Here is a 10,313-nt window from a genome sequence, read left to right on the forward strand (position 1 = left end):
AACCACAGCTGTGCAGAATTAATGTTAAGTTGATCAGAAGTCTCCCTCATTGTTAATCTGCATAATGATTTACTTTATCGGCAGTTTCTTTTTGTGAAATTACCCTTGAAAATAATCAGCTATACATTTTCATCCCAGATCTGAATTTAAAGCAGCTCATCTACATGAGGATATTTGATGTTATTATCTGCTCAGAGCTCCACATTCAGATATATGCAGATAACAGAGTTATTAACACCTATGCACCTAAATAAGAGAACAAGCTGCTTACAAACTCTACACAGCATTAAGAACCAGATTGTTAACTCACAGTTGTCTAACTGTTAACATGAGCAAAACTTTACAGTCGAGAGAAATAATACATATCACATTCAAAGGATTATGTAATAAAAGATACTGAACAAACATTAAGAAAATATTAAAGAGCAATCCTGACAAACTTCAGAAGTTACTTCAGTCACCTTAAGCTGCTGCTTAGCTCTGCATGCACTTTAGGATTTTTATCTTCTTCCATTGGCAGTGCCCACAACCTCCATTTCAGAGCATTTCTTACCAGACTCTTTTGTCACTAAGTTATGAAATTTGACTTTTGCTTCTCTGCTTTTTCAGACTTGTTTCGGCAGACGTCCTCAATTTAGGACCTACAGCAGCCAATGCGAGGCAGTCATGATGAGGGTCAGAGCATCCAAATTCAAGGCCATGGTTCTCTGCTGGAAATCTGTGGGGAGTGAGTCTCTGCCTCAGGTAAAGGAGTTCAAGTATATTTGGGTCTTGTTCAGCCTCATGGTAAGAAATGAAAGTATTCATAACTGAATCTGCTGTTGTGACAGTGAAAATGAAAGAAACCAGTTTCTTTAACCCTTCTTGAGACAAACTGCAGCTGGTGTTAGTTCATATTATTCAGGACTAACCTAACTAAGTAAATGTTACTTGTAACCTACAACTCAACCACACATCATTTATGGCTCAACCGATGATTTAAAAATAAAAACTAGTAGGAAACCATTTTCAATTTTGCTCCACTGTTGTCTCTGCCATTACCCATAAAGTTCATACAGTGGCAAATAAAGAGAAACATAACCTCTGTTTAGTTGAAGGACCAAAAAATAGACCCACCAAATGCTCATATTGTTTTTGTTTTTCATTCATTATATTCTATTCCTATTCTGATGTTGTAAACATATTAAGGGTCTGTAAAAAAAACTGTAGAAGACAAGCAATATCACTTTTTACAAAACCTCTCCCTTTAATATAAATATATTTTCAAAGCTCATTCTGTACATTTCTGCTACATTTTAGACTACAGAAGTACACAATATGGACAAGAGTAGCATCTTTCTTGCTGCCAGCCGCTCTGGTTGCCCAGCAAGAGACCAATTCATGCCTAAGTGCTTGATTTTATACACTTGTGGTAAGAGGTCTGATCAAAAAACTTTAATTCAATAATCAACAGGTGTGGCCAAATACTTCTGCATACAAAGCAATACATTTGGTTTAAAATTTAGTTGCTTTATTTCATGAGGTAAGTGAAGCTGGGTCATATTTGACCCTTAGGACAAGGAGAGCATACAGAATATTAGGACTACACAAGGCTTGAGGCACTTTTCAACAAGAAATATACCTGTAGTTAATTTCTGTGATCACCAGGAATGAGTTTGAAAAACATCATGATGCAATTCCCATAAAAAAACACCTGCACTTTGCAGCTGTCACCAATAGGAGGCACTGTAAGACTTCTTTCAAGTTACTATTCTGCAGCCTTGCAGCCCCAGACATTATCTCGGCTGCTAACAACGCACCTTTAACCAATTAAGATCATCACATTTGAACATTACTATGATTTAAATCAAATATTAGTTTAACATGCTCATTAGTAGTTTTCATGACTCCGTTTGATCAAAGTCTGGATAAAAGAAGAGAAAGTCTTGTCTGAGCATCAATATATCCAATTAGACACCTGATAAGACTAGTGTGAACACCCTTTGTTTAAAGTTGTTTTTCTGAGACACAAAAGGAAGCCTAATAGAAGGTGATTTTTGCCTGGAAATCCAGCAGTGCTGACGTTACAATCAGCACTGAAATGTCATCACTAATATTTCCTCTTACTCCCCTTCAGAGAGAAGATTCTTCCTTTCACTCCTTTAGTTCTGCAGATTTACAACATCCTTTTACGCGGTTGTTGTGCGTAACAATACAGTAATGGAGTCTCCTCATTACTTCTCATCTTGTCAGGGGACCCCAGAATCACTGGAATATTTAACCGTGGACTCTAGCAGCCCTGCAGGACTGTGGATCACAGGCTTAGTGTGTTTCACAGCACCACCTGCTTCCCCCCCTTTTTACGTAAGGCAACTCCCTCTCTGCAGTGCCTTCTGGGATTTGGGTGTGAGGTGTGCTGTACCCAGGGCTGACCTCCTCTCCTCCATCATACATGTTCTTTCCCTGTTTTCTGAAATCCTCTCCCACTTCAACACATCCTCTCTCACTCATATTCTATCCAAAGCCCCCAACCCCCCCCCCCCCAATCCTCACTCCTCTCTTTTCAGGCAACAGTGTCGGCAGCCAGGTGATGACAGCTCCTCTCTCATTCAACCACTCACTGGAGGCAGGGAGCGGCCGTCCATCCATCAGCACGGCAGCAAACCCCTCCACACTACAAAGCTATTGTAACAAGCAAAATAGTAACGGCCTTTTAATCAAAACATTTACCCCCGTGTGTAATAGTACAGCACCAGCAGCTCATATCAGCAGGTTGAGGCAGACTCCAGGATGTGAGTGTGTGTTTGGGGTGTATGTGTGTGAGTGGAGAGAGGTGGAGGTGCATTCCATGCCGCCCTGGTGGTAGTCGTCTACATAAACAGACAGTAGGAGCTGGAGGAGAGCCCGTTTTTGGGGAGAAGTCATGCGTGGCTGCAGAAAAGTGCAAAAGGGCCCTAGATAACAATGCACCACCATGCATGAGTATTATCCCACAATGGTCTGCACAATCCACTGTTATTGGAGTTTGCTCTCAAGCTGCTTCTCTCTGTAATGCCTTGAAGATGAAGTGGCACTTAGAGCGTGCTTTTCACTTGACCCCTGAGACTGTCATGTCATGTTGTTGAGCCGTGCAGTCATGGCTGGTTCATGATGATGCTGAGGGTGATTCATTTAAGTGTGTTTCTGCAGCAAGGTATGTGTGGCACGACGAAAGGAGGTGTTTTTGCGTGTTTCGGGGTAATATGCTTTTGCAACACCACAAGATGATGCCATATTGACTTTGATTTCCATTTCATTCCCTGCATGCTTCAGCGTCTGGACGGGGAATTCATCGTGTGTGCATCCGTTTGAAGTCAATATGGAGCACATATTGGAAAGTCTGCATTCATCTTAACATATTGTCATTGGTTTGCGTCCAGGTGATCAAAGAGGGGCTGTTTCTGACTTGCGCCCACATTTGCACAAAAGGTATGTGTGCAGAAATCAGACATGAGTAATTAGAAAGACAGACCAGTGTGAGAAAACACAGCTATGACTTCACAGAACATGGTCACACACGTCACTTACAATTTAGCTTTATACAACACAGAAGAAGACTTAATGTATTCTACTACTAACCTATTAGCACCAGTGTTGAGCTGTTTTTGTGCATTATGCATGTATGAATAAGTCATATTGGAATCTGGGAGAATAAAGCATGCCTTTCCCGCAATTGTAATACGTCACAGAGACAAATGTTCAGACTGTGAGGACAAACTCAAAGCCTCGATGTCTGGTTCTCTACCCAGTGATGGACACGGTAGACTACAGCGGTCTGGAAAGCTGTTAGCTGAGTGTGACATCAGCAAACGGCACTCAACGGAGCAAAAGAAGGCCTTAAACGCTGTTATAGTTCTGCCTGCCCTCTGCTCATATTCACACTTAACAGCAGAACAAACAATGACAGGGTGGGGAGGAATTGCAGACACCTCACCCAGCATGTGTGAAAATAAATCTGCTCAAGGGTGGGGACCTGTGTGTGTCTTCAACAATCATGGAAATAGCGTCGGCCTCACCACTACAGAGGGATGTGTGCATTTTTAATAAAGACGTTTCATTACATGGTGTGTGTGTCAGGCGTTGTGGGTTATTTCTGTGTCACATGACAACAATCATGCACTGTTTTCATTGGCTTGGAACATTTTTCATCTGTATCATTGTTCTTGATCTCTGTGCTTGTCATCAAACAGATTAATTACATTTTGCCAAGTGATCCAGTTATTCATTGTGTCTCACCACATGGCAATATTTGGGGTAACACATCAGAGGTACTTCTGCAGCTTTGTCGCTTTCAAGGACCCTTTTGAAATCTGTGCCACTGGAAATGCTTGACGGAAAATCTGATCTACCCTATTTTCCTCAGAGATAGTGAGAACAAAAGGCGTTCCTCTCCTCTGAGAATCATTTTCATCACCTTTGCTTGACTTTCCGCTGATTCGATTGGTTGTATCAATATGTGTTAGCTGGCTGAGTGAAAAGGAAGTGGTTGTTAAGTGCCACTGGTGAGACACAAACAGAGAAAGAGTGCAGCACTGGACACACAAGGCAGCTGGAAAGTCAATCATCTCACAGGTTTAGATGCTGTTTGCTTTGTATTGTACGCTAGCCTGCAGTGTTCCCCAAGGACACTCGTCTGTGGTGCTGCACTCTTTCCATAGACACAGTCACAACATCCACAGCAGCACACGAGGAAACATTCACTGATAAACCCAACACACTCCCTCTCTGTGAATGTTTTACTGCAGGTGCATTTAAGAAAGTGTAGGGAAATGTGCACACTTAATCCAACTCAAATGAATTCATAAACATCTTTCTCCCATAAGCAGAATACACAATAATGGAGCTGCAGGGAGGTAGACAGCTGAAGGCCTCATTGGTTTCTGATGATCCAGTCCTGCTGATGCAATCATAGGGTGCTCAAGGGCCCAGACCAGTCTTCTTCCATTTGTTTCACAAATCCATCTAGAAAACCTTCCATAAACGGCGTTTTGAAAAGGGCAGAGCCTTTGAAAAAAAAACTCGGAGGGTGATTGGATGAACGTTCTGTCACATCTTTACCAGGCCAATCAGATCAATAAAACACGTGACATAGCCCCAAACCGAGGAGCGCCGCCGACGAATAAACTCCATAAATAGCTGCATAATGCGAACGATGGCAACTGTAGACATGTCAGTACACGACTTTTGTCGTTTTTGAAAAGAAAACAACTCACTGCTGTCCTTTGTTCTTCATTTAACGAAGAAATGTTGTCAAGTTCTAATAAAACTTACACTGCAGCAGCATCCACGCTAATGTCTTCTGCCATGATTGCACCGGCCTTTTGTTGCTACTTGCTTACGTCATGACTTCACTGCGCCTGAAAGTACTGCCCCTTGTTGCTGATTGGTCCTGTCACTTTCTAACCAAACGGGCCCAAACGGTTTAGACAGGAGCTTTGCAAGATGGATTCGCGAGTGAGAAACACAGAAACGGGCGAATCCATCTGCTTTGCAAGGTTAACTTTTAATGACATGGAACTAAAATTAGCACAAAAAGTAAGGAAATTTGTGTTTGGTAGATTATTTCTTTGTTGTAACAATGCATGTTTGACTGATCTCGATAGGGCTGGTGTGAGAGGGCAACTTCAAGCTGGTGTTCCGCAAAACCAAGTTGGGGCATTATTTAGGGTGACAGTACCATCTCCAAACTGAAGGCCGAGTTCCATGTAACGGAGGACATCAGAGACAGGCCACAAAGTGAGTATCCGAAGATGACGACATCCTGAGAAGACTGCTCCTCACCTTGTCAGCACTTAGGAACTGTAGGCTGTTTTCTACAGATTTACGGTCAAAGTTTGCAGGACAGTACTTTAAATCAGCGCAGACGGCTCTCTGCACGGACAATCCTCATCAGACTGCATGCAGCCAATCTTCAGTCTCATAGGGTTTCCAGGAGGCCTGCCATGACTGCCCTTCACTGTCAGGCCTGTTTGCGCTGGTGTCAGCAACACATGCACCTGAACCCGAAAACGTGGAGGAACTTAATGTTCAGCAAAGTGTCCGGATTTTGCCTAGGGGTCAAAGTGTGGAAAAGATGCTGAAAATGTTACGCTGATTATTGCACAGATTAACATGTTTTAATGAGGGCAGTGTCAGCATTGGAGGCAATCTCATTACAGAAACATATCGAGATGAGATTCCATATCTCCACACAGCAGGGTTTATTAGAGACTACCTCCAGAATTTGGGAGTGGAGAGGATGGAATGGCGTACCAGTAGTCCTTACCTCAACCTCATTGAATAGTTGTGGGATCAGCTTGGGCGTACTGTTCGAGACAGAGTGACCAACACAACCACACTGGCCAACTTGTGACAAATGCTGGTTGAAAAATGGGATGCCATCCAACAGCAGTGTGTGACCAGGCTGGTGACCAGCATGACGGGGAGGTGCCAGGCTGTTGTGGCTGTGTATGGTTCTTCTACATGCTACGCAGTCTCCTGTTAAACTGTTAAATTGCCAATATGTCTTGTTTTTTCAGACTTCAATCATCCAATCCATCAAACAACACCAAACAAGAGTCCGTGGCAGAATAAGCTGTTTGGCAGAGAAGATTTGGCTAATTTTTCATGGGTGCAACCCACATACTCAGCTCTGCTGCTCATCCCACAAATGTATGTTCCTTATAAATGGGGCACCATTTAAAAGGGGAATGAATTAAAAGATTTACCACCAAGAAGCATTGTTACCACAAAAAATCCACCAAACACAAACCGTCTTACTTTTTGTGTGAGGTTTATTTACAGACATAAACTCATATTGCCTACTGTAAGAAAGGCAGAGATGAAAATACAGATGGGAATCATCAATAAATCTCATATTTGCATCTGTGCCCTTCTTGCTTAGTTTCAGTTTTCACTCTCACCTGAGGACATGGTCCAGATGTGCACAGTTGTCAGTGCCAAATCATGCAAAGAGTTGAGCTGTGACAGAGCAGTAATGTGGCATAAAGAAAACCTGTGTGCCAACAGCTCATATTTCTCCTATGGAGGTTTACTGTCCGTTTGAGAACCTCATTTGAACCGTTATAAATGTCTGTTTTCCCAGATTACATGCTTATGAATATTAAAAAAAAATGCCCCAAAAGCAAAGGTAGCCTCATACATGTCAAAAAATTACATTTCAGAGCTTGCAAAAACACTCCAATGACTTGTTTTCTTTCTTTCTCCTCTGAAAAACAGAGTTCAGGTTTGACTAGTTTCCCACTTTTGCATGGAAAGGAGTCTGGAGTTATCATCGCCGAGGAGATTCCAGAGCAGGTACTTAAGGGAATCTGTTTCCACGCTCCGATTTAACACGCAGGGGCAGGGAGTTCGAGACGCAGACTGCGAGGGCGGAATAAATAGAACAGAGGGAGATGAATGTGGGAGGGAAAGAGATGGAGAAAAAGTAGAGATGGCTGAGGAGTAATGAGGTCAAGGAGGCAGACAGGAGGGTAAACAATGCACAGGTAGAAAAAAGAGATTGAGGAGATATGTGAATGTGCAGGGTGCCTGCAGTGAAACATCCTGATATCAGGAGGAAATAAAGTGTGGAGGCGGAAAGATTTATTGAGTCAGGGATGCTATCAGAGCAGAAGGTGGCATGGTTGCTGTTGTAAACAACTTTAACCTCTTAAGACTCTGCATGTACATATGAGGACATCACATCTTGGCTTTCCTACAATGCTGGAATAATCATTTTTAGGAATATCCGTTTAAGTTTAAGTAATATGTTTTAAATGGGAGATGAAGTGATGAAGTTTTAAGTAACTTTTATGGCTATTTAGGGACTTGTATATTTTGGGGAAATTGCTCAGAATTTTTTGGTATTTTCATTGAAATGTTTGTGTATATGTTTGTATATTTCATCTGAGGTTTGGGGGAAATTGGTTTTGAATTTGTGAAAATTGTTTGAATGTTTGAGGGAATTTGTTTGGAATTTTTCAGGAAATGTCATTTTTTTTAGGAATTTCATTTTAGTTTAGTTTTTTTTTGTTGGAGGGAATATGCTTTGAAATTTTCTGGTACTTTCATGGAAATTTGGGGAAATTATTTGTACATTTTTGGGAATTTTATTGGGGATTCTGCAGGACGTCCTTTTAAATTTTTCAAGATTTTTCATACAGATTTCAGGGGATTTTTTTTTAGAGGCACAATGCCATTCTCTCACATTTTCATGGAATTTGGGGAATGTATCTTTAAACTATTGGGAATTTAAAAAATATATATATTTTGTTAGTCTCTTCATAAAACTCCACCATTCGCTCAAACTTTGCAACAGTTATTCTACTGAAAATCTCTATCTGTCTCCGGGAGTCTGTATTGTTGTCTTTATTATGTACACCTTTATGCATTTAATTTTTGTCTTATTTGTGAAATTATTTTACTTTTTTTAAATATATATTTAATTATTAGCATCATCATTATTTTTCTTTTGCTCTTCCTCTCTCACTGTCCCTTATGTCCTACTTTTATATCCCTAACCTGTCCTCTTATTTCCCACTAACAAAGGGGAAAAAGGCAAAAAATTAATGGCATTTTTTGGAGAAAATTTTTTGGTATGTTTAGACTATCTGATAAATTTTTCACTGAAACATTGGAATATCTGAAGAAATTCTGGGGTGCTTTCTTTGGGAAACTTAGTGGAAATTTTGTTCCTGCTTGGCCTTATGTGGGTCATCATCAAAATAAGACTGACCCAGGGCTGGATTTTCTGCAGAAACAGGGCTTTCAGGATAGTTGTTGACATCATTTTTGGCCTAAACTACTTCCTGTACAAAGACTATGCTAGACTGATCAGGTCCTACGGATCCCAAATAAGAGAGAACATCAAAAAATGCATTCAGACAACAGTTCAAGTCTCAGGAGATTAAGGAAACCTAAAGTTAACACTCAAAAACCCCTGATGTAGGTGTAAATTTGTTTTTGGCTGTGTGTTACAAAAACACAAGGGTGATGGTTTTGTTTTGTTTTGTGAGGAATGTAACAGATGCAGTCTGGACCGCAGGGGGCTGAGTGGTAGTCATAGCACATGTTGTTGACCTTGGCTGCACCCCCAAGAAACCTGGACCGATCGCTGTTTCAGATACATAAATGCCTTTGAAACACAGACAAATCAACAGTAGTACAAGCAGAGCATATACACCATTTAAAAATCACCTTTATGCCAGCAGCGGCACTTCATTATTTCAAAATAGAAATAATACGTAAACTGTGTGTCTGGCAAGTTGTTACTCATACACTTCAGACATTTCCTTCCAATTTGTATGACTCTGCATCACCCCTGAGGCTTCAAGCAGTCTAATCAGTTCTGATGACAGGAATGAACATAAACCTGCATGTTGCCTTTCCAAACAGCAGCAACTTGTTTCATTTCATTGTGCAGTTTTTACATTTGAACTTTTTTCTGAAACAAACTGATTTCTAATAATGCTTCCTTGAGTTGCAAAAGAGGAGCTCAAAAAAACAAGAATTAGACTCCACAGCTACACAAAGGCCAACAGTATCTCAACACATGCTACCTGACAAGTCTCTTATTTTAAGGTATTACAAACAAAATAGGGGAGCTGAATTGCTTTTTGAAAGTATATTTATCAGGCGAGTGCCTTAAAATGAGAAATCCTAATCAAGATGTCAAAAACCACAGTAAAGAACAAAACAGAATTTTCCGAGCTATCCTGTTGTAGCTGTCTGCCCCTACAGGTTTATTGCTATTATGAACCTAACACACAAAGTAAGGAAATATGTGTTTGGTAGATTATTTCTTTGTTGTAACTGTTGTCTAGGCAATATATCTTATACCGTTTAGGACAGCCTGGTTTTTCTTTTTTAAATGGTGCCTCATTTGGTGGGAGCATGCATTTGTGGGATGAGCAGCAGAGCTGAGTATGTAGGTTGTGTCCATGAATGCTTTGCCCAGTCTTCTCTGCCAGTACCAAACAGTTCATTCTGCTGTTGCTATTGACTCTTGTTCTGAGCTTCTGGTGCTGACAGGGGTTTCACAAAACCAAGTTGCATTACTGTTAGAAGCAAGTTTTACCACCATTTCCAAACTGAAGGTCAAGTTCCATACAACGGGGGATGTTAGAGAAGTGAGTGTACCAAGAAGATGATACCTTAAGATTACTTTCATCCTGTCAGCACTTAGGAACTATAGACTGTCTTCTAGAGAACTGCAGTCAAGGTTTGCAGGGCAATATAGCCAACTGCTCTCTGCCAAGTCTATTCGGAACAGACTGCACACAGCCAGTCTCTGGTCCCATAGGGCTGACAGGAAA

The sequence above is a fragment of the Cheilinus undulatus genome, linkage group 10 (genome assembly GCF_018320785.1).
Source record: "Cheilinus undulatus linkage group 10, ASM1832078v1, whole genome shotgun sequence".
Lineage (NCBI taxonomy): Eukaryota > Metazoa > Chordata > Actinopteri > Labriformes > Labridae > Cheilinus > Cheilinus undulatus.